Source organism: Balaenoptera musculus, chromosome X (assembly GCF_009873245.2).
Source record: "Balaenoptera musculus isolate JJ_BM4_2016_0621 chromosome X, mBalMus1.pri.v3, whole genome shotgun sequence".
NCBI classification, from domain to species: Eukaryota; Metazoa; Chordata; class Mammalia; order Artiodactyla; family Balaenopteridae; genus Balaenoptera; species Balaenoptera musculus.
In genome coordinates, this window is record NC_045806.1 from 111,285,910 (window position 1) to 111,310,493 (window position 24,584).

At 43.1% G+C, this 24,584-nt stretch overlaps 1 protein-coding gene across 1 annotated transcript in view; it reads right to left on the reverse strand.

The window, feature by feature from the left end:
* The window catches only part of LOC118889201 (heparan-sulfate 6-O-sulfotransferase 2-like), a 287,709-nt gene extending 263,146 nt beyond the window's left edge, over nt 1-24,563 (reverse strand). Inside the window, exon 1 of the mRNA XM_036840982.1 lies at nt 24,504-24,563. The gene's annotated coding sequence lies outside the window, so the exon portion shown is untranslated. The remainder of the gene's footprint in view (nt 1-24,503) is intronic.
* Between the last annotated feature and the right edge of the window lie 21 nt (nt 24,564-24,584).

Genomic DNA, 24,584 nt, shown 5'->3' on the forward strand with positions numbered 1-24,584 from the left:
TGTGCTCCCCTTTATTATAGGACTGATCACCCTATTTGTTTATTTACCTCCGCGCAGTAGTCTGAGAACTTTCCAAAGTCGATGCCTATGGCACTGCCAGCTCTGTAATCCCAAGACCTGACACAGTGTCTGGCACATAGTAGGTACTCAGTACATACTGAATGAATTAGTTAATGGGAAAGATTCCAACTTAGTCAAAATACGTCATGTTGGGCTTCCCTGGTGGCACAATGGTTAAGAATCATCTGCCTGGCAATGCAGGGGACACGGGTTCGAGCCCTGGTCTGGGAAGATCCCACCTGCTGCAGAGCAACTAAGCCCATGCGCCACAACTACAGAGCCCACATGCCACAGCTACTGAAGCCGACGTGCCTAGAGCCCGTGCTCCACAACAAAGAGAAGCCACCTCAGTGACAAGCCGGAGCACCACAATGAAGATTAGCCCCCGCTCGCCGCAACTGGAGAAAGCCCGCACGCAGCAACAAAGACCCAATGCAGCCAAAAATAAAATAAATAAAATAAATAAATTTTTAAAAAGTACATCATGTTACAGACTTGAATCAAGCTAGCAATAATATGAATGGGTGAAACATTCCAATCAAAACGCATAGACTGTCAGATGGATTTTTTAAAAATCAAGATCCAACTATAGTTATCCACAGGAAACACATATTACATTTAAAGATAGAAATAATCTAAGTAAAAAGGGAGGAGAAAAGATATATCATGGAAACAAAACCCATAAGAAATATGGACTGCCTATGCCAACATCAGAGAAAACAGACTTTAATAAATGTTACTAGAGATAAAAAGGGAACTTTTATAGTGACGAAAAGAATAATGCATTAGGAAAATATAACAATCACAAATATACATGCAGGTAACAACAGGGCCCAAAAACACATGAAGCAGAAACTGCCAGAATTTAAGGGAGCAATAGAAAATTCAATAATAATAGTTGGAGATGTCAATATCCCAAGTTCAGTAATGGATAGAACAACCAGAAAAGGATCAACAAGGAAATAGAAGACTTAAACAGTACAATAAACCAACAAAATTTAGCAGATATCTATAGAACACTTCACCACCAACAGCAGAATACAGTCTTCTCAAATGCACACAGAACATTCTCCAGGACAGACCATATGTTAGGATATGGAATACTCCTCAATATATTTAAAAGGAATGAATCACACAACATATGTTCTCTGACTACAATGGAATAAAATTATAAATAATGCAAAGAAGGAAATTTGGAAATTCACAAATATGTGGAAATCAAACAATGAACTCTTAAATAATCAATGGTTCAAAGATGAAAGAACAAGGGAAATTAGTAAATCTTTGAGATAAATTTAAACGAAACAAAACATACCAGGGACTTTCCTGGTGGCGCAGTGGTTAAGAATCCGCCTGCCAATGCAGGAGACACGGGTTTGATCCCTGGTCCGGGAAGATCCCACATGCCGCAGAGCAACTAAGCCCTTGTGCACCACAACTACTGAGCCTGCACTCTAGAGCCCGAGAGCCACAACTACTGAAGCCCGCGTGCCTAGAGACCGTGCTCCGCAACAAGAGAAGCCACTGCACTGAGAAGCCCGCCCACCGCAGTGAACCCGCTTGCCACAACTAGAGAAAGCCTGCGCAGCAACAAAGACTTAATGCAGCCCAAAATAAATAAATAAATAAATAAATAAAAACATACCAAAACTTATAGGATGCAGCTAAAGCAGTGCTTAGAGGAAATTATAGACAAAGTAAATGCTGTATTTTTATTTTTTTATTTTTTTTTACAGCGTTTACAAAGTAAACGCTTATATTTTTTTTAAAAAAAGAAAGATCTCAATTCAATAACCTAACTTTCTACTGCAAAACACTTGAAAATAAAGAACACATAAAACCTCAAGCAAGCAAAGAAAAGAAATATTATAGACTACAGTGGGAATTGAGAGTTAAGAAGAAAGAAAATCAATGAAACCAAAAGTTGGTTCTCTATAAAGATTAACCAAAATTGACAAATATTAACCCAGACTGACCAAGAAAATAAGAGAAAAGACTCAATTACTAAAATCAAAAAAGAAAGAGGGGACACTGATACCATCCTTTTTTTTTTTAATTTATTTACTTATTTTTTTTTTAATTTTATTTATTTATTTATTTATTTTTGGCTGTGTTGGGTCTTCATTTCTGTGCGAGGGCTTTCTCTAGTTGTGGCAAGCGGGGGCCACTCTTCATCGCGGTGTGCGGGCCTCTCACTGTCGCGGCCTCTCTTGTTGTGGAGCACAGGCTCCAGACGCGCAGGCTCAGTAGCTGTGGCTCACGGGCCTAGTTGCTCCGCGGCATGTGGGATCTTCCCAGACCAGGGCTCGAACCCGTGTCCCCTGCATTAGCAGGCAGATTCTCAACCACTGTGCCACCAGGGAAGCCCCAATTTTTTATTTTTTTATTTTTTGGCTGCATTGGGCCTTCGTTGCTGTGCGCGGGCTTTCTCTAGTTGCAGCAAGCGGGGGCTACTCTTCGTTGCGGTGCACGGGCTTCTCATGGCGGTAACTTCTCTTGTTGCAGAGCACGAGCCCTAGGCACACAGGCTTCAGTAGCTGTGGCACACGGGCTCAGTAGTTGTGGCTCAGGGGCTCTAGAGCGCAGGCTCAGTAGTTGTGGCGCACAGGCTTAGGTGCTCCGCAGCAGGTGGGAATCTTCTCGGACCAGAGCTCAAACCCGTGTCCCCTGCATTGGCAGGCGGATTTGTAACCACTGCACCACCAGGGAAGCCCACTATTATCATCCTTTAAAACTAAAATAGATTACAAGGGAATACTATGAACAACTGTATTCCAACAAACCGGATAATTTAGACAAAATGGACAAATTCCTAGAAAGACACAAACTATTGAAATTAACTCAAAAAGAAAAAGAATACCTGAATCAAACTATTAAAAAAGTAAATTCATTGAATAAATAATTTAAAAACTTACCACAAAGAAAATCCCAGGCCCAAAGTGTTTCTCTAGTGAATTCTACCAAAATATTAATACCAAGTTTCACATACTCTTCCAAAGAACAGAAGAGGCAAGAACACTTCTCAACTCATCCTATGAGGTCAGTATTACCCGAATATCAAAACCAGAAAAACACATCACAAGAAAAGAAAACTACAGACCAATATCTCTAATGAATATAGATGCATAAATCCTCAGGAAAACACTAGAAAACCCAATACAGCAACATATAAAAAGGACTGTACACCATGACAAAGTGGGATTTATCCCCAGAATGCAAGGTAGGCTTAACATCAAAGAGTTAGTTAATATAAAACACCATATCACAAGAATAAAGGGGGAAAAATACTATGATTATCTCAATAGAGAAAAATCATTTGACTAAATCTTACACCCATTCATTGATAAAAAATAATAATAATAAACCCTTACCAAGCTAGGAATGAAAAAGAACTTCCTCAATCTGATAAAAGGCATCTAGGAAAAATCCCAGACATAACATCATGTTTAATGATGAAAGGCTGAATATTGTTCAGATGGTAATATTACCCCAAACTGATCTACAAATTCAACACAATCCCTAACAAAATCCTAGTTGGTTTCTTTGCAGATATTGATAAGCTGATTTTAAAATTCACACTGAAAGTCACGGTACACAGAATAGCCAAAACATTCTAGAGAAAGAAGAAAAAAAACTGGAAGAGTCACACTTCCTGATTTCAAAACTAACTAGAAGGCAACAGTAGTCAAAGACTATGTGGTGTTTCATAAAGACAGATATATAGATTAATAAAATAGAATTAAGAATCCAGAAATAAGTGCATATATTTATGGTCAACTGATTTTCAACAAAGGTACCAATTTAATAAAGGAAAAAGTCTTTTCAATAAATGATTCTGGGACAACTGATATCCACACAGAAAAGAATGATGTTGGAACCCCTTCTTACAATCTGCACAAAAAATAACTCAAAATAGATCATGAACTTTAATGTAAGAGATAAAACTATGAAACTCTTAGAGGAAGATACAGGAGTAAATCTTTGTGATCTTAGGTTAGGCAAAGCATTTACGAGAGACAAAAGAAATGACAGTTAAATTGGATTTCATGAAAATTTAAAACTTTTGTGCCTCAATGAACATCATGAAGAAAGTGAAGAAGCAACCCACTGAATGGGAGAAAAGTACTTGCAAAGTATAAATACAATAAAGGACTTGTATCTAGAATGTACACAGAACACTTAATACTAAAAAGAAAAAAAAACAATTAAAAATGGCAAAGGATCTGAATCAAAGAAGACATTCAAATGGGCAATAAGCACATGAAAAGATGCTCAACACCATTACTCCTCAGGAAAATGCAAAGCAAAACCACAATAAGGTACCACTTCACACCCATAAGATAGCTGGGTGTGAATGGGCAGTGACTGGTAGTGGTTTTGGATTTCTTTTTAGAGCCATGAAAACTTTTTTGGAATTTGACAGTGGCAATGATTGCACAACTTTGTGAATATATTAAAAGCCACTGGACTGTACACTTTAAAAGGGTGAATATTATAATGTGGAGTGTGTCTAAATAAGAAAATAACATAAAAAGTATCATAGACTTAATACAAGTTAAAACAGGGCTTCCCTGGTGGCGCAGTGGTTGAGAGTCTGCCTGCCAATGCAGGGGACACGGGTTCGAGCCCTGGTCTGGGAAGATCCCACACGCCACGGAGCAACTAGGCCCGTGAGCCACAACTACTGAGCCTGCGCATATGGAGCCTGCGCTCCGCAACGGGAGAGGCCGCGACAGTGAGAGGCCCGCGCACCGCGATGAAGAGTGGCCCCCGCTTGCCGCAACTAGAGAAAGCCCTCGCACAGAAACGAAGACCCAACACAGCCAAAAATAAAAATAAAATAATAAATAAATTAATTAAAATTATAAAAAAAAAAGTTAAAACAGTAAAACTTTTAGATAAAACAGAAGAAAATTTCCAAGATCTAGGGCTAGGCAATTAATTCTTTTTATTTATTTATTTATTTATTTATTTATTTATTTATTTATTTATTTATGGCTGCATTGGGTCTTTGTTGCTGCGCACGGGCTTTCTCTGGTTGTGGCGAGCAGGGGTTACTCTTCATTGCGGTGCGTGGGCTTCTCATTGCGGTGGCTTCTCTTGTTGCAGGGCATGGGATCTAGGCGTGTGGACTTCAGTAGCTGTGGCACATGGGCTCAGTAGTTGCGGCTCACGGGCTCTAGAGCACAGGCTCAGTAGTTGTGGTGCATGGGCTTAGTTGCTCCGCAGCTTGTGGGATCTTCCCGGACCAGGGCTCGAACCCGTGTCCCCTGCATTTGCAGGCAGATTCTTAACCACTGCGCCACGAGGGAAGTCCCAATTCTTTTTTTAAATTGAAGTATAGTTGATTTATACTATTGTGCTAATTTCTGGTATACAGCAAAGTGATTCAGTTACATATATATATATATATATATATATTCTTTTTCATATTCTTTTCCATTATGGTTTATTACAGGATATTGAATATAGTTCCCTATGCTATACAGTAGGACCTTGCTGTTTATCTGTTTTGCATATAGTAGTTTGTATCTGCTAATCCCAAACTCCTAATTTATCCCTCCCCCACACCCTTTCCCCTTTGGTAAACACAAGTTTGTTTTCTATGTCTGTGAGTTTGTTTCTGTTTTGTAAATAATTTCATTTTCATCATATTTTAGATTCTACATATAAATTATGTCATATGATATTTGTCTTTCTGTTTTTGGCTTACTTCACTTAGTATGATAATCTCTCAGTCCATCCATGTTGCTGCAAATGGCATTTTTTCATTCTTTTTGTTGGCTGAATAATATTCCATTGTGTATGTGTATATGTATGTATAGGTGTGTATATATATATATATATATATATATGTATGTATATATCACATCTTCTCTATCCATTCATCTGTCGATGGACATTTAGATGCTTCCATGTCTTGGCAACTGTAAATAATGCTGCTGTGAACATAGGGGTGCATGTATCTTTTCGAATTAAGAGTTTTCTCCAGATATATGCCGCAGAGTGGGACTGCTGGATCATATGGCAACTCTATTTTTAGTTTTTTAAGGAACCTCCATAATGTTCTCCATAGTGGCTGCACCAGTTTACATTCCCACCAACAGTGCAGGAGGGTTCCCTTTTCTCCACACCCTCTCCAGCATTTATTGTTTGTAGACTTTTTGATGATGGCCATTCAGACCAGTGTGAGGTGATACCTCACTGTAGTTCTGATTTGCATTTCTCTAATAATTAGCAATGTGGAGCATCTTTTCATGTTAGCCAATTAATTCTTGACACTAAATCATGATCCATGAGAGGAAAAACTGATAGACTGGGACTTCCCTGGTGGCGCAGTGGTTAAGCATCCACCTGCCAATGCAGGGGACACGGGTTCGAGCCCTGGTCCGGGAAGATCCCACATGACGTGGAGCAACTAAACCTGTGCGCCACAACTACAAAGTCTGCGCTCTAGAGCCCGCGAGCCACAACTACGGAAGCCCGCATGCCTAGAGCCCGTGCTCCGCAATAAGAGAAGCCACCGCAATGAGAAGCCCGCGCACCGCATTGAAGAGTAGCCCCCACTCGCCACAACTAGAGAAAGCCTGCACACAGCAACGAAGACCCAACACAGCCAAAAATAAATAAATAAATAAATTTTTAAAAACTGATAGACTGGTGGAACTCATCAAAATTAGAAATTTTGGGCTTCCCTGGTGGTGCAGTGGTTAAGAATCCGCCTGCCAATGCAGGAGACACGGGTTCGAGCCCTGGTTTGGGAAGATCCCACGTGCCGTGGAGCAACTAAGCCTGTGCGCCACAACTACTGAGCCTGCGCTCTAGAGCCCACGAGCCACAACTACTGAAGCCTGCGCGCCTAGAGCCCATGCTCCGCAACAAGAGAAGCCACCGCAATGAGAAGCCCGCGTGCCGCAACGAAGAGTAGCCCCCGCTCGCTGCAACTAGAGAAAGCTGGCGCACAGCAATGAAGACCCAACACAGCCAAAAATAATAAATAAATTAAATTAAATTTAAATTTTTTTTAAAAAAATTAGAAATTTTGCTCTGTCAAATACCATGGGAAAATGTTGAAAAGACAAGCAATGAGCCAGGAGGAAATACTACAAGTAACACTCAAAGCTCAACAGTTCAAAAAAAAAAAACAAAGAATCCCATCAGAAAATGGGCAAATGACCTTCTACCACAGAGGGCCTACAGATGGCTAATAAGCATGTGAAAGGATGTTGAACACCATTAGCCATCAGGGAAAGGGAAATTAAAACCACAATGAGGTATTACTACACCCCTATCAGAATGGCTAAAATAAAAAAATAATGACAACACCAAATGCTGGAAAGGATGAGGAGAAACTGGATCACTCATACATTGCTGGTGGGAATGTGAACTGATACATAGTCATTCTGGAAAACAGTTTGGCAGTTTCTTATAAAACTAAACATGTAATCACCAAACATCCCAGCAACCGCATTCTTGAGCATTTATCCTAGAGAAATGAACACTTAGCGTCCCACAAAAGCCTATACAGGAATGTTCATAGCAGCTTTATTCTTAACAGCCAAAAACTAGAATCAGCCCAGATGTCCCTCAACAGTTGAATGGTTAAACAAACTGTGGTACATACTTACCACGGATTACTCTGTAGCAATAAAAAAGAATGAACTATTGCTATAGGCAACAGCTTGGATGAATCTCTGACTTATGCGAATCATAGGAGGCACCCCAAACTAGCTCTCACTCCTAATCCAGCAGGACCATGGTGCCCCAGAATTCCAGACTGAAAGCCACTAGTGGCCCAGAGACCTAAGGTGCTCACTGTTAAAGCTGCCAGTGTGCAGGAGACCACTGCCCCCCTCTAGGGCCCGGAAGCAGACGTGGATACGCTGTCCCCAGAGCTCTACCTGGGAGGGCAAGGTCAGAGTCACTAAGAAGCAACCTGCCATTTAATTATGGCGAGAGTTTACCTTTTTTCCCAGTGGTATTTCTCTTTCTCAGACCCAACTTTAGCTTCTGACATTTCAATCGAAACTCCTATTTCTTCACTATTTCTACCTGCTTGAAGTTCTGGGAGAACAGCTGTTTTTTTCCTTCAGGTTTCTTGTACTAAGCTAAATTCAGAGACCACCAAGGTGTGTAACCAAAAGCCAAGTGATATAGCTGCACAGACCTCGGGCTTTCTGGCACTTGGATATCTCCATCTTAGGCTCCTTGCAGAAAAGAGCTCCTCTCTATTAACCAGAAAGAGTTGCATCCTGGACTCAGACCTCAGCAAACCAGAAGAGCTGGATGTCTGTGGTCCCTTCTTTGCTGCAGGAATGGAAATCTGACCTCTGTGACATTCTCTAGAGATGTTCCCAGCCAAAGGTCACAATCTGAGACCCCACACCCAGTCCCTTGATCTTGGAACCAGAACCTTCCTACTATGAATAATGGTTTCATCGCTATGGTTTAAAAGCAAAACAAACATGACATTCAATGGGGAGCATCACAGTCTTGCTCATTCCAATCCAACCATATTTTTTCAAAGAGCAGAGATCGTCAGTGTAACTGCTAACTTCCATGCATACAAATCCTGTATGCAGCCTTTAACTGAGCCTTCTTCTGAACTAAAAACGATGAGCGGGGGCTTCCCTGGTGGCGCAGTGGTTGAGAGTCTGCCTGCCAGTGCAGGGGACACGGGTTCGAGCCCTGGTCTGGGAAGATCCCACGTGCCGCGGAGCAGCTGGGCCCGTGAGCCACAATTACTGAGCCTGCGCGTCTGGAGCCTGTGCTCCGCAACAAGAGAGGCCACGATAGTGAGAGGTCCGCGCACCGCGATGAAGAGTGGCCCCCGCTTGCCGCAACTAGAGAAAGCCCTCGCACAGAAAGAAAGACCCAACACAGCCGTAAATAAATAAATAAATAAAATTTAAAAGAAAAATAAATAAATAAAAACGATGAGCCACTTTCCTACAACAGGGTTAGGCAAGGTGCCTGCAACACAGGACTCCCTCGTTGAGGGATGAGCTGAGCTAATTTGGCTGCATTCAACAGTCTAGCCAAGCCACACACCTTCAGCTCCCCCCAAGTCAAAAGTATACCCGCTCCTGAACAGGAGAAACTGTTGGAAACGAAAAAGTGTGATTTTAGTCTCATCCTAATGGATCTTGTGACATCCAGGTCTCTAAGCTCCTCAATAATAATTTTTCAAGGCCATCTGGAATAAACAGAAGTCCCACTCCAAGCTGCATGTATGCAAATTGCGGCACTTTAAATGGATTTTGTCCTTAAATGCATAAACCAAAAAGCATGCAAACAACTGGATTAGAAAAGCAAGGTTTTTTTTTAAAACCTCTCTAATTGGCATTAAGTCACCAAACATTGTCAAACACATATCACTTGCTTAATTATTTTGTGTGCACATGTGTATATCTTTATAACTTCATAAACATATAAATGAGAGGGAGATGCAGATTTAATGTACACCCATATGGCGATAAATACAAAAGCTGCCAGAAGATTGTAAAATGCTATACTAATGCTAAAATGATACCTTTTTTTTCTTTTGCTTTGCTTCCAAGTCACAAAGAACAAATTGAGAGTAGAGACACTAAGCCTGGATCCTTATGTAAAAGGAGACATACACACAGACCTTTTTGTCCTGCAATGCAAAATGTTTTTTAAATACCTTTCTTCGGCTCCATATTCTCCTATTAGTCTAATTATCTTTCATTAATCTCATAGTGTGTTCATGCATAAAATCATTTCTGCATGTCCATTAAAATTTTTATTGAAGTAATTTTTCATAAATAACCTACTGCGCATCATTCACACCTATATGCTTCATTTCAACACTGCTTTAGGGCTTCCCTGGTGGTGCAGTGGTTAAGAATCTGCCTGCCAATGCAGGGGGAACGGATTCAAGCCCTGGCCCGGGAAGATCCCACATGCCACGGAGCAGCTAAGCCCGTGCACCACAACTACCGAGCTTGCGCTCTAGAGCCCGTGAGCCACAAATACTGAAGCCCACACGCCTAGAGCCCGTGCTCCGCAACAAGAGAAGCCACCACAATGAGAAGCCCGCGCACCGCAACAAAGAGTAGCCCCCTCTTGCCGCAACTAGAGAAAGCCCGCACGCAGCAACGAAGACCCAACACAGCCAAAAATAAATAAATTTATTTTTTAAAAAAACCACTGCTTTAATGAGTTTTAGTTGGCCTATTACAGTCATAGAACATACTGAACCACTTTCAGCAAAACCAATCACAAAAATAATAAATATGTTTGCCTCTAGTGTATATGGCAAATAGGCTCAAACAGTTTTTCAACCTTCAAGGTGTTGTGGGAGTTAATCTTCTACGTAGCAAAATCTCAGCCATGAGGCATCTGCTGAGGTGGCCATCATCCCAAGGTCAAACTCCTCTGGTTGTATTGGGCATCTTTTTACCATCCTTCCAAGCCTTCAACCTAATTTCTTTGCCCTCCGCACTATGTCTGCCAGCCTGGTAGGCCCACGCTAATTTGCACATTCTCTCAAATGGCTCTTTTCTTTTTTAATTTTCTTTTTTTTTCTTTTTTAATTTTTATTTATTTTATTTTTTAATTTTTATTTTGTAATTTTAAAAAATTTTTCATTGGAGTATAGTTGATTTACAATGTTGTGTTAATTTCTGCTGTACAGCAAATTGAATCATTTATACATATACATATATCCATATATGTATATACATGTATCTTTTTTAGATTTGAATGGCTCTTTTCTTTTTTTTTTTTTAATTTTTTTTTTATTGGAGTATAATTGCTTTACAATGGTGTGTCAGTTTCTGCTTTATAACAAAGTGAATCAGTTATACACCTACATATGTTCCCATATCTCTTCCCTCCTGCATCTCCCTCCCTCCCACCCTCCCTACCCCACCCCTCTAGGTGGTCACAAAGCACCGAGCTGGTCTCCCTGTGCTATGCGGCTGCTTCCCACTAGCTATCTATTTTACATCTGGTAGTGTATATATGTCCATGCCACTCTCTCCCTTCGTCCCAGCTTACCCTTCCCCCTCCCCGTGTCCTCAAGTCCATTCTCTACGTCTGCATCTTTATTTCTGTCCTGCTTCTAGGTTCATCAGAACCTTTTTTTTTTTTTGTTAACTGTAGGATTTTCGGTTTTTTCCACCATAGTTTACCACAGGATACTGAATGAAGTTCCCTGTACTAAACAGTAGAAACTTGTAGTTCATTCATTCTTTTTTGTTGTTGCTGTTAGTTTCTGCTTTATAACAAAGTGAATCAGTTATACATATACATATGTTCCCATATCTCTTCCCTCTTGCGTCTCCCTCCCTCCCACCCTCCCTATCCCACCCCTCTAGGTGGTCACAAAGCACCGAGCTGGTCTCCCTGCGCTATGCGGCTGCTTCCCACTAGCTATCTATTTTACGTTTGGTAGCGTATATATGTCCATGCCACTCTCTCACCCTGTCACATCTCACCCCTCCCCCTCCCCACATCCTCAAGTCCTGAATGGCTCTTTTCTAAAGCTGCCTCTTCCAAAGGAGAGAGAATGGTCACTCCTATGGGAATTTGCTACTCTCACTTGGTTATTTCAGTAATAAGACACTTCTATTATCTTCATGATAAGCCCCTGGCATAAGAGCAGGCTTCAAGATTCATTTTCTCTGGGACCCCCTCACTTGAATTTGAGAGAAAGCTTTATTTCACTGGCTCCTCATAACGCAAGATTACGTGAGCTGCCCTGGCTGAACTCATTCACAGTGCCCTCCAAAGGCTGTGTCTACACAGACCAAAGGGAGCAAAAAAAGCAATGGTCATTTATAGAAACAGGCCAGGTCAGAGCAGTGCGACTGACATTGCTAATGAGGCAACTGCCAACATTCCAGAAGGAGTAAGATGCTTCGGCCTCTTACAAATCTTGTGAAGTGGGTGCACCATATTTTAGGCCCACACGGGGCATAAATTAAAATACAGTTGAGGTCTTCATTTTCCTTATCTGGAAAAAAACCCCAAATCTTTCCTCTAACCTAACTCCTTTCTTTTCTTCCCCCTAAAACATAATTCTTCTGTGTAAATCATTGTTGAAAGCATTTACAATATCTTGGATATCTAAATCCTTGTTTAAGAGGGGAAAAGAAGAGCTGCAGAATTTACCTTTAGAGAGTGATTTTTTTTTTTTTTTGGCCATGCCACACAGCATATGGGATCTTAGTTCCCTGACCAGGGATCGAACCCACGGTCCCTGCATTGGAAGCATGGAGTCTTAACCACTGGACCACCAGGGAAGTCCCTAGAGAGTAATTTTTATTAAACATTTTAAAAGGTGCTTTAAAAAAATCAGTTAACATGTTGGATCCTGATATCTCCAGATAGTCACTGCAGGTCTCCATTCCACTTAGTTTGTATAGACACATAGCCAAAAAAGAGGGTAAAGGCTTTTACTATGGAGAACAGTATGGAGGCTCTTTAAAAACCTAAAAATAGAGTTACCATATGATTCAGCAATCCCACTCCTGGGCATATATCCAGAGAAAAGTCTAATTTGAAAAGACACATGCAGGCTTCCCTGGTGGTGCAGTGGTTGGGAGTCTGCCTGCCAATGCAGAGGACACGGGTTCGAGCCCTGGTCCAGGAGGATCCCAGTTGCCGTAGAGCAACTGGGCCCCTGCGCCACAACTGCTGAGCCTGCGCTCTAGAGCCTGCGAGTCACAACTACTGAGCCCGTGTGCCACAACTACTGAAGCCCATGCGCCTGGAGCCCATGCTCTGCAACAAGAGAGGCCACCGCAACGAGAAGCCTGCGCGCCGCAGCGAAGAGTGGCCCCCGCTCGCCGCAACTAGAGAAAGCCCGTGAACAGCAAGGAAAGACCCAATGCAGCTAAAAATAAATAAATAAATTTATCTTAAAAATTTTTTTTAATTAAGAAAAGAAAAGACACATGCACTCCTATGTTCACAGCAGCACTGTTTACAATAGCCAAGACATTGAAGCAACCTAAATGTCCATCAACAAATGAATGGACAAAGATGTGGTACAATGGAATATTAGCCACAAAAAAATGAAGTAATGCTATTTGCAGCAACATGGATGGACCTAGAGATTACCATACTAAGTGAAGTAAGTCAGACAAAGACAAAAATCATATGATATCACATATATGGAACCTAAAAAAATGATACAAATGAGCTTATTTACGAAACAGAAACAGACTCACAGACACAGAAAACAAACTTATGGTTACCAACAGGGAAAGGGGTGGGGGGAGGGATAAATTAAGAGTTTAGGATTAGCAGATACACACTACTATATATAAAATAGATAAACAACAAGGACCTACTGTATAGCACAGGGAACCAGATTCAATATCTTGTAATAAACTGTAATGGAAAAGAATCTGAAAAAGAATATTTATATGTGCGTGTGTGTGTGTGTGTGTGTGTGTGTGTATGAAACTGAATCACTTTGCTACACACCAGAAACTAACACATTGTAAATCAACTATATGTCAATAAAAACAATAAATTAACAAAGGATGGATGGTAAGGGCTTTTGGAGATTTGTCTGAGAATTTAGTAGACATTAAAACATATCAGACACGCCATGTGGCCCAGTTGGTTTTAAATGCCAACTCCAATACTGACTGGCTGTGTATATTTGGGCAGGTTATATATCTCATCCAATTATCTGTTTTCTCCTCTTTAAATGGGTTTTTTACACATCTACCTCAAAGGGTTATTTCAAGGATTAAATGAGAAAAATATATGCTATGCCCTTGGCACAGCACCTGGCTCAGTAGGTATCCCAAAACACTAATACATCTTCATGGAAAGTCAGGCCAAGCTACATGGGTCAAACCATCACTTTACAGCACTTCTCTTTGCCTAAGTCTTGGAGTTCTTCACTTTTTCTTTGGTTGTGTTCCAATAAAACTTTATTTACAAAAATAGGTGGAGACAAGATTTGATTGGAAGTTTGCAAACCGCCGTACAGATAATATGTGTAGTGTAGATGTTACAAACACTGTGTATGTGTGTGCATATATATACCTTAGATATGATTTTTCTAAAGTTTGATTTGGTGTATTTTTATGAGTTTGCTGGATATCTGTATGTTTGTGTGAAAGAGCCCTGTGAATGTTCACCCAAACGAACCTTGGAGAAATGTCTGAGTATTTTATATGTGACAGAGATTTTTTTCACAAAGGACAAGTTCTTCCATTACTGCTACATAATTTGCCAAATGCAAATATTTTTATAGTCCTCTGAAGATGCAAAGGTTCCCCAAATGGGTAATGATAGCAAAATGTGAGTAATAATCATAGCCATAATTTTTTTAGCACATATTATATGCTAGGTGCTGAATCGTTGATGTACGTTATATAGATGCTAACATGGAGTTCTTCACTCTTGCGTGTGAATTAACAAGCTTGATGTGGTCGGTGAAGGATTCACAATACTTCCAAATATATCAGACTACTAACGATCCTTCTTGTACACTCAGATATGGCCTGATCCCTTGTTCTTTCTTAAGCACTGCATAGTCAGAATGGTCTATATTTACTCACTGAAGTTTTTCCAGACCAACTTTACAGCTTAGTATATGGTCTATTTTCAAAAATGTTCTGTACGTGCTTGAGAAGAATGTGTATTCTTCTAAATGGATGCTGGTCTTCTATATTGAGTTTGTTAACCATGTTGCTCAAATCCTCTGTACCCTTACTCATTTGTTGTTCATTTCATCTATCAATTTCTGAAAGCGGTTGGTAGATTTTACAATTTCTCCTTATAGCTCTGTCAATTTTTGCTTTATATATTTCAAAACTATGGTATTAAGTGCATACAGGCTTAGAATTGTTATCTGAAGAACTGAACATTTTATCATTATTCAGTGATCCTGTTTATCCCCAAAAAAGGCTTTGCCTTAGTTAATTTAGCTGCATCAGCTTTCTTCTGGTTAGTATTTGCATAGTATATCTATTCCAATCCTATCCGTGTCCTAATGTTTTAGCTTTGTCTCTCATACACAGCATATAGCTAGATTTTGTATTTTCATCGGTTGTGATAATCTATGTCTTTCAACTGGTGAGTTTAGTCAACTTCTATTTATTGTAATAACTGAGGAGCTGGTTGCCAAGATCAAAGGGCCTTTTAAAAGTACCTCCATGTTTCCTGGCTGTAACCTGGTCACTCTAGTCAATTTCAAAACACTCTTTGCTTGCATTCACTCTCTTGTAGGAAGTTAGCAAAAGTCCAATGATCTCCATGAATGAATTTGAGCTGATACTATACAGTTATGGGAAAAAGTCAATTAATGCAAGGAATAGCACACACAAGCCTAATCCATTTGATGTAAACCAATGCATTGCACACGGTTCAATTGCTCTGTATTCCTTCAGAAAAGTGCATGGAAGTGATTCATTAGAACTATACTCTTCACTGGGACTTCCCTGGTGGTGCAGTGGTTAAGAATCCACCTGCCGCTGCAGGGGACACAGGTTCAAGCCTTGGTCTGGGAAGATCCCACATGCCATGGAGCAACTAAGCCCATGCGCCACAACTACTGAGCCTGTGCTCTAGAGCCCGCGAGCCGCAACTACTGAGCCCATGTGCCACAACTACTGAAGTCCACACACCTAGAGCCTGTGCTCCGCAGCAAGAGAAGCCACAGCAATGAGAAGCCCGTGCACTGCAATGAAGAGTAGCCCCCACTCGCTGCAACTAGAGAAAGCCCGTGCACAGCAATGAAGACCCAACATAGCCAAAAATACATACATAAATAAATAAATTTATTTAAAAAAAAGAACTATACTCTTCACAAGAAAAAGACCAATTCTCTAAGGCTCACTAGGGCATCCCTGCTGGTAAAATTCAAAAAGCAAGCACAGTGAATAAGAAGTCCTTTTTTCAGACATTTACATCGGGAAAGAACATGATTCTTGACAATTCAGAGTAAATGAAGTGCAAATTATTCTCTTATAATATATCCCAGAATTGAAGCTTAAATTGTGACTAAAAAAGAACCCACAGTTTAATCAGAAAAATATATTTATTGGTAATTCCCATGAGCTCATATTTGATACATTTATATCATAAGATAACAAGTTCAAAACTATTGCTAAGTTATAAATATGGAATTTATGCCGAATTTGCATGTATTGAATTTTATTTTGAATTTGCATGTGTGACTGTATTTGAATATTTATAATATTCCAGAAAAAGCACAGTGGAATGTGCAAGACAGATTTATTTAGTGTAATGCTCTGAAATGTGTCAAAGTCTTCAACACTGTTCTTAGAGGCAAAATGGCAGAAATAACAAATGGGATGCAATAAGACCAACTGAATAACCTGCGAAGTCCAATACCTAGCAAAGCTAGGAAAGCTCTTCTGCCAATAAATGTTTTACTAAAGTTTAGACAAATATTTCTCTAAGCTTACAATGACTTTGTATTAGAAGACATATACCATTAATTAGATTCTTCATTACACTTTAATGGTAGAAGGAACATTCCCATCCATATCCTTTTTTTCTCTAAACTCAGTGACTAAATATCTCATCTTGGGACTTCTCCGGTGGTCCAGTGGCTAAGACTCTGAGCTCCCAATGCAGGGGGCTCGGGTTCGATCCCTGACCAGGGAACTAGATCCCGCACGCATGCCGCAACTAAGACCTGGTGCAGTCAAATAAATAAATAAATAAATTTTTTAAATATATAGGGGGAAAAAATAAATAAATATCTCATCTTATCTGGCGCAGAACGTTGGTATTAGCTTTCCAAGTGTGAAGCACGTTCTTTACGCTGTCAAAATAACTTGTACCTAGAATGTAGTCTCCATGGAGTCTCAACAATGAGATTCTGAACCTCACTGTATTTAGTGGCCCCTCAGACACCCAGAGCAGTTGAGGAATGAAGTGTTCTAGTCAATTTACAGTTAACCAGGGGCAATGCTATTATGAAGTGAAACTGCTCTGGGGGGAGGCTGCTCCGGCAGAATACACTCCCCTTCTCTCCTGGATGAGGGCAACACATGCACTAACTGATCTAAGCTCTCAGTTGTGGACGTTTAGAACTACAGCCCTTCTCCAACCCCAAGACTTTGCTCTTCCAGCCAGACCATTAGCTCTGGTGTCAGTTCATTTGAAAAGAGGCTCACGAAGATTCAAAATCCAGGCTATCTTGGGTGGCTCTGGCTGAGCAGAGTAAGCCTTTTATTTCCAACTGTGTGCCATTATTAATTTCCAGTTTCATTTAATTTTTAAACAGAGCACAAGCAATAGCAATCCACTCGAATGTCTCTGTACTGTACTGGTATAAGAGTTTCATGGATTCCTTGGAATATGATAAGAGCCAATCATCAGAAAAATCAACAGCTGATGCCTGACTTATCACCTCTGCCTTTCAGTCTGTGAGTTTATTTAGCTGAGGCTGCTTTCCTCATTAAGGACTCCCAGAATATCAAGAGGCTAATGAAATAACCAGCCATAGTTTTAGAAACCAAGAAGCAGACTGTGTAATTTATCACAGCCATTATAAAGCATCATTTTTAAAACTGTTAATATTTACTTTTACTATGAAAGTAATGCATACTCATATAGGAAATTCAAATCCTTCAGAGAAACAGGAAAAGAAAATAAGTCACTAATTGATCTATGGATATCTCGGTATTTTTCTTCCATTCTTTGCCTTTTATGCTTAGATTGAGAGGGGTGGAAAGATGATTTGCCTCTCTCCTTCCTCACCCCCTCTCTCACATAACTGTAGTCATACTGGGCCCATAACTGTCTATCTCTTTTTCCCTTAGCATTAAATCACTACCAATTTTCTATACTCTAAAAAGGACATTTAAATGGTTTTGAAATAATCCCTCAAGTGGACGTACTGAGATTTCTTGAACCATTCTCCTATATGTGGATGCAGATTTTTCCAATTTGTTGCACTTATGAATAACTCCAAATAACAAATAATGGTAGCCTCCTAAGATACCATTCTCATATCACCCTATGCTTTTCCCCCATGGCGCTTCTCACAATTTTAAGTAATGAATTATTTGTTTCATGTCTACCTTTCCCACTCTATGAAGCCAGGGACCACATCTACCTGGCTATTTTTGGACAGATGAACACTTCTCATTTTTATGTAATCATAACTGTCGATCTTTTCCTCTCTTCAAACAGCCTTTTACCTGGCTGAGAGTTCCACATGTGAATTGCAGCTATCACTTAAATAATAATGCCAATTGTGAATTCAGACTAACTGGATTCACAGACTCCTACATATACAGCTAAGTCCTAACCTGTCCAGAGGCCCCATTCTCACTTCCTTACAAGCCTTGGCCACTAGAAGCCTAGGCAACTTAGACCGGTCACAGTTCTCGGTATCCTCCCAGCCCCAAGCAGATCGCCTTCTCAACCTCTCCGTTTTGTCAATGGTACCACCTCAACTCCAGACTGGAAATCAGGGCAGTACCTTTAACTGGACTACAGCCTTCATTTACTTTTATGTTTTTTACATCCCTGCCATGCAAGAGCTTCTCATACTCACTGGGGTCCAACCTCCTTGTTGCCATTCCAGGATCTCTACAATGAGGTTCCCTAACCCTCCCCCAGGCATGAACCTCCTCAGGCCTGGCCAGCCCTGGCTAGGTGAGGTGACTTGACCTCACGATGCCATGAGGATGCCACGCCCACCCACGATGCCTCCTTTCTTCTAAATACAACCCACCTATTCCTAGAAGCCTTTCCAAACAGATCTCTCCTTTTTCTGGCCTGCTCCTCATACTTTAGAAAGGAAAGGGCCTTAGAAAGCATCTCCTTTAAATCTCCCATTTTACAGAGGGGGATGGACTTGCCCCAAGTCACATGTTCCTCCCCAGCCCCCCACCCCCCATCTATACACGACATAGTTCTGCACTTTACCATCTAATCTTAATGAACTTGAGGCTGAAGATGGTGACCTTGACTTTTTTGGATTTGTCTAGGCTCTAATCTCCCCCAACTGCTAGCACTGGGCAGAGGTCATAATACTTACTCCACAAAGTTTGCTGATTAGACCTAAACTGTTATATAAACAGATGGACTTTTCTCTATTTTTAAAACATATTCTGGTAAAGATATGACATTTTAAAGACATTATTGATATTCAAATCATTTTCAAACAAAATCCATCTTTATTAAATATCTAAAACACCAAATTATTCTGTTCTACTGTAAGCTCTGTGAGAGCAAAGATGACACGTCTTCCCTGGAATATAATGGGCAGTTTTGCAGAATTTTGTTTAACGAATGACAGAGGGAAGAGGTGACTATTCTTTAATGTCATTTCATGCTACTTACGTTGACGACAGATATCTAGAAAAGACGAGCTCTAACATTCTTATTGCCACGTAACAGCACTAATCTAAAATCGCTATTAAGGATATCACATTCTGAATAGCTTTTTATACCACCTTGAGAACTTCGAGCTTTGTTGGGTTGCCAGCGACATGTTTGCCATCTGGGCAAAGACGCTAACTACTACGGCTGAAGTTCTACAGATGTTATCACGGTGAATTTCTCGCCTTCTCCTGAGAAATACGTGGCAGGGGAGTAATGACAGCTCTTAGTATCCTCTTAGCATCCCCAGCTAAGTGAAGCTACGCCTATGAGAACCCAGTGGCCTACAGCCTGAGGGACCAGAAGGACGGCACCGCTGCCTGGATCAATCCACTCACTCACTGCCTTGCCCTGTACCAAAGTCTGCCGTGTTGTCCTGCTTCACTGCAGGAGGGAAGGAGTGGAGCGTGGGCATGTGAGCCATGAGCAGGCTTGTGCACTACGGACTTCTTGCTAAGACATGGCTCTCTCAAAATGGAGCCACCTTGGGAATTCCCTGGCGGTCCAGCGGTTAAGACTTGGCGCTTTCACTGCTGGGGTCCGGGTTCGATCCCTGGTCAGGGAACTAAGATCCCACAAGCCGCACACGGCCCAAAAAAAAAAAAAAAAAAAAGAGCCACCTTTAAACAAGAAAGGGAAAGAAAAGGAAGCCTTTACCACAAGTATTAAAAAGGAGTGACCACAAAGAAGACAAAAGAAAGAAAGAGAAAAGGCTATGCTCCATGTAAATGCCTTGTGGTCCTTTCCTGTCAGTGATAGCCTAGTGGTTTCTAGGTGACGATTCATTACTCTTCCGTAAGACTGCTGCAAAACGTAGAGATACTAAACGTCTAGGATGCAACGTGATTATGACGATCAGACTCTTTGACTTGGGTAGCCATGGAACCTGACCTTCCCCTGCCGCCAGCCGCCGCCCGAGTGTGCCAGCCAGCGCAGTGCCTGGGGAAGAAGAATGAGGCTGGTGCAGTTTCTTGGTGCCCAATTCTGAGTTCCTCCCACAGACCCAGTGATGCACTAGAGCTGGCTACAAACGGAGGGAATTTGGCCTGAGAAAAGCCTGCAGAATTCGGGAGTTTGAAGAGCTGGTGAGCAACCATGTTTTGACACATTTTCAAAAACAGTCTTGGTAATTCTAGATTGAGCAGGACCTTTCTCTGGCCCCTAAACAATAGATGCATGAAATGCAATTTCTAGGTTTTTTGAAAAGAAATACGATTCTTAATAAACAATTTGTGCCTTCTGCCAGCCAAGCACTCTCTCTCTTTGTCCTCTCCAGGCAACGTGATGGCAGCCGTTTCCACTCAGCAGTTATATATCACTCGAGCACTTCACCATCCGCCGAGGCAGGGAAGCATCTCGAATGTAGCAGTGGGAGCAGGATTCAGGTCTTGGCTTGCAGCCACGGTGGCCTCTCATGCCCCCCCCCCACCAATGTGGATGGATGGCTGTGAGTCAAAAGGTGGCCCTTGTCGCCGCTGAGGCCTCTTCCTGACGCTTAGTCACCAGGCCCCCAGCGTCCTCCCATCCTTCTCAGCTTTGTAGTGATTTCTGACTAGGCAATGAGAGGCCCCTTTGCCACCCAGCCACGAGACCTTCTCCTGGTGAGCATAAAACCTCAGGGAGGTAGAAACCTGTTTTTCTCCCAATGGCTGCGGCAACCCTGGTCCAATCACTCGTGCAAACACATGTGTAAAAATGCCTGGAAACGGTGATGATGTAGGTGATAACAATACCAGTTAACGTTCACTGAGTGTTCATTTTGTGGTAATGACTCCCATGAAATACCTCACTGTGCTTTCACAAAATAAATAAATTTTAAAACACCTTGTTCATGGAGTCACAGTCAACAGAGCAAGGGCTGTGGAAGCAGCCAGAGCTGGAGTAAGGTCCCTGCTGTGTCACTAAAGAGCCCAATGACCTTGAGAAAGTCCTTCAATCCCCTTGGGCTTCTGTCTCATGGGACAAATGGGGAGACTTTTGCCCATTCTGCCTTCCTCCTATACGTAGTGCAAGTTTACAGAGAAATACCAGAGATAAGGGATGGAAAAGCTCATCAAAAACTGGAATGCACTCTCCACAAGACAAGGCTGGGACAGACTCTGGTCCAGGGTCATACGGCTGGTTCATGGCTGGCCTGGAACGAAGGCCCAGGTGTCAGGACTCCCAGGCCAAACAGACTGAGCTGCTGTTCCGCTCAGCTCAGTGGCGCACAGAACCACCAGCAGCTGGCATGGAAGCCTGCTCCACACACGAACTCCCCATGGCTGACTTTCGCATCTCCCAAGACCAGCTCCTCGGCCTCACGCATCACCACCAGCGCAGCTGCCTCTGCCTAAATTTTCAACACACACACACACACTCTCTCTCTCTCACTGTCACACACTTGTGCATACCTTCTCTCACACAGATTATCAGAATTCACAGAACTGCTCCTGTAAGCAGGGATTTGTCAACATCCTGGGAAATTCTGGAACCCTCCGGCTATGACTACTCTTCAGGATGAAGATTTCTGGAGGTGGGTAGGAATTAAGGAAATAAAAGAAACGCCCTTGGGATAGCCATGTGTTTCTCTAGCAAATTTTATTTCATTTTGGTGAATACTGTAAGATCCAGTAATTCTGACTCTTTTAAAAAGTGGTTTTTCTTCTGGGCTTCCCTGGTGGCGCAGTGGTTAAGAATCCACCTGCCAATGCAGGGGACACGGGTTCGAGCCCTGGTCCGGGAAGATCCCACATGCCGCGGAGCAACTAAGCCCGTGCGCCACAGCTACTTAGCCTGCGCTCTAAAGCCCGTGAGCCACAACTACTGAGCCCACGTGCTGCAACTACTAAGCCCGCGTGCCACAACTACTGAGTCCGCGTGCCACAACTACTGAGCCCGTGCACCTAGAGCCCGTGCTCCGCAACAAGAGAAGCCACCGCAATAAGAAGCCCGCGCACCGCAACGAAGACCCAACACAGCCAAAAATAAATAAATAAAATAAATAAATTTTTTAAAGAAGTGGTTCTTCTTTTACTAGACTAGATGGCACTGTGGTATCACCCTTTTGATGATCAAGAAAATCTTATTTCATTTCAAATAACTTTGCTTCCATTGGGGGCCGTCCAAGATGCTGAACCCTCCCCTTGAGGGGTCCTGGTTATCTTATGGTAAATTTCTGAAGTAATCTGCCAAAAGACCAGATACACAATCAAGACCACAATAATAATGTGTGTCTACAGATCCTGTCACACCCTGACCTACATGTCCAAAAGGATTTTAAAAGGCACATGTGCCCTGAGGAATTACAAACAGGGCCGGGGAGTCCACAGTGGCCAAGACTTCATTTTTACTCCTGTGCCACAGCCATGGCTGTGGAATTCAATTTTTGCCCTCAAGAGCTTTTTACATCACCACCCCTCACAAAACCTACAGGCTCTATCAGCAAGAGGGATTACTTTCAATATTGCCAAACTGTTTACGAACGTCTTAAACACCAGAGTCTTGTGGTGACAATGGCTTACACAATTCTCACAACAGACTGAGGCAGCAACCTTCCTAGGGTCAAGGTTCTCTTAGGTTGGGGAAAAAAAAAAAAACGGTTAGTGCTGGAAGGGAAATGAAAGTTCAACAGATTCTCCCAGAATTCCAGCATTCAAAAAGGACACGGTAAACTGAGGGAAGGGAAGGTGAGTAGGGGGTGAGGTTTCCTCTAAATCTCAGTGGTGACCAGGAAGTCGGAGGGCTGCATTCGTCTGCAGCTGGGCAGAAGAAACTGCCCGGCTCTGGCATTCCAAGAGGCATCAACAAAATATGGCCGTAGCCCTCACCATGAGGGGTTGGGGAGGCAGAGGAGGGAGTGGGGAGCCTGCCCAGGGAAGCAGCCTCCGGGACCCTTGTGGTCACCTCGCTGGGGAGACAGAGAGCATGGCCATGTCAACGAGACTCACCTTGTCCATTCCCCGGACTGCCTGCCACAGCCCACATCTGTTTTAGGGAGAGTCGCAGAATGGGAGCCCTGACTGGGGCAACTGCACCCCAAAGAGTCCTTCCTACTACCCCCTTTATGGCACTCCATGACCTCCAGCAACTGGGCATTGCAGCTGGCTGGAGGAAAATGCCCTAGCTTCAAAAGCAAGTGGCTTTTCATAATACAGCTCTTTCCGATTCAGCCCTGGGTTCCCATCAAGTTGGCTGGCGGCGCCCTGCTCTGGGGCTCAGAGTTTGTAAATCAGGAGAGGTTTCTCAAGACTGAGCCCCACATGGGATCCGGGGCAGCGTTCCACCTGCCCTTCGACCCGCGGGGTGCCCCTCGCACTCGTAAAGCGCCGCTGATGCCCGGCGTGCAGCCAGTAGTGCGGGGCGCAAGCTGGGTACCACGAGCTCTCTCTGGGTGTCCGCAAACAGCCGCAGAGGGACATTCATTCGCCCAGGGAGAGCAGAGCCAGTGGAGAGAAAGGAGGAGGGAGGCGACAAAAGTCAGGAAAGAAGAGAAAGAACAAAAAGGGTTAAAGAAAGAACGAGAAACAAAGTGAAAGAGGAAAACGGAGGGAAAAGGAAAGAGCGAGCGGCCAGGAGCTGGCAAGATCCCATGCACGAGAAAGAGAAAAAGGCAAATAGAGGAAGCGAGGGGAAAGGCAGGGGGAGGGGAAATGCGGGAGCGGGAAAGAAGAGAGAGCGAAAGGAGGCTTGGGAACCTGGGTGCGGAGAAAAGAAGCGAAAGGCTGGAGGGGCTCAGGGACGCGGCACTCAGAGCGTAGTTCTTTCGGGCCCTCCAGTGCGGAGTCTGCGTGGTGTACCCTGTCCCGGCGGCGGCCGGGGGGCGCTCGTCCCGGGCCTCCTGGCCGCTTCCCCCGCGCGCACTCCCAGCCGCCAAGCAGGCCAACCCGCGGGCAGACAGAGGAGCCGTCCCAGGTCGGAACGGACGAGCTTCCTGCAGCCGCCACAGCGCCACGAGCGCGCGCGCCGGGGCGCCACCGCAGGGGCGCCGAGGTGCTCCCTGGGTCGCCGGCAGCGGCTGGCCGCGCCTCCCGGCCCTCCGCCCGCCCCGGCCCGGGTCCGCTCCCACGCCCCAGGGCCCCGCTCCGCCGCGGGCGCGCACTCACCTGGACGGTCTCAGCCTGGCGTCGCGCCTGCCGTCCACCACGGCGGGCACGCAGCTGGTGAGCTCGGTCCAGTCGGCGTGC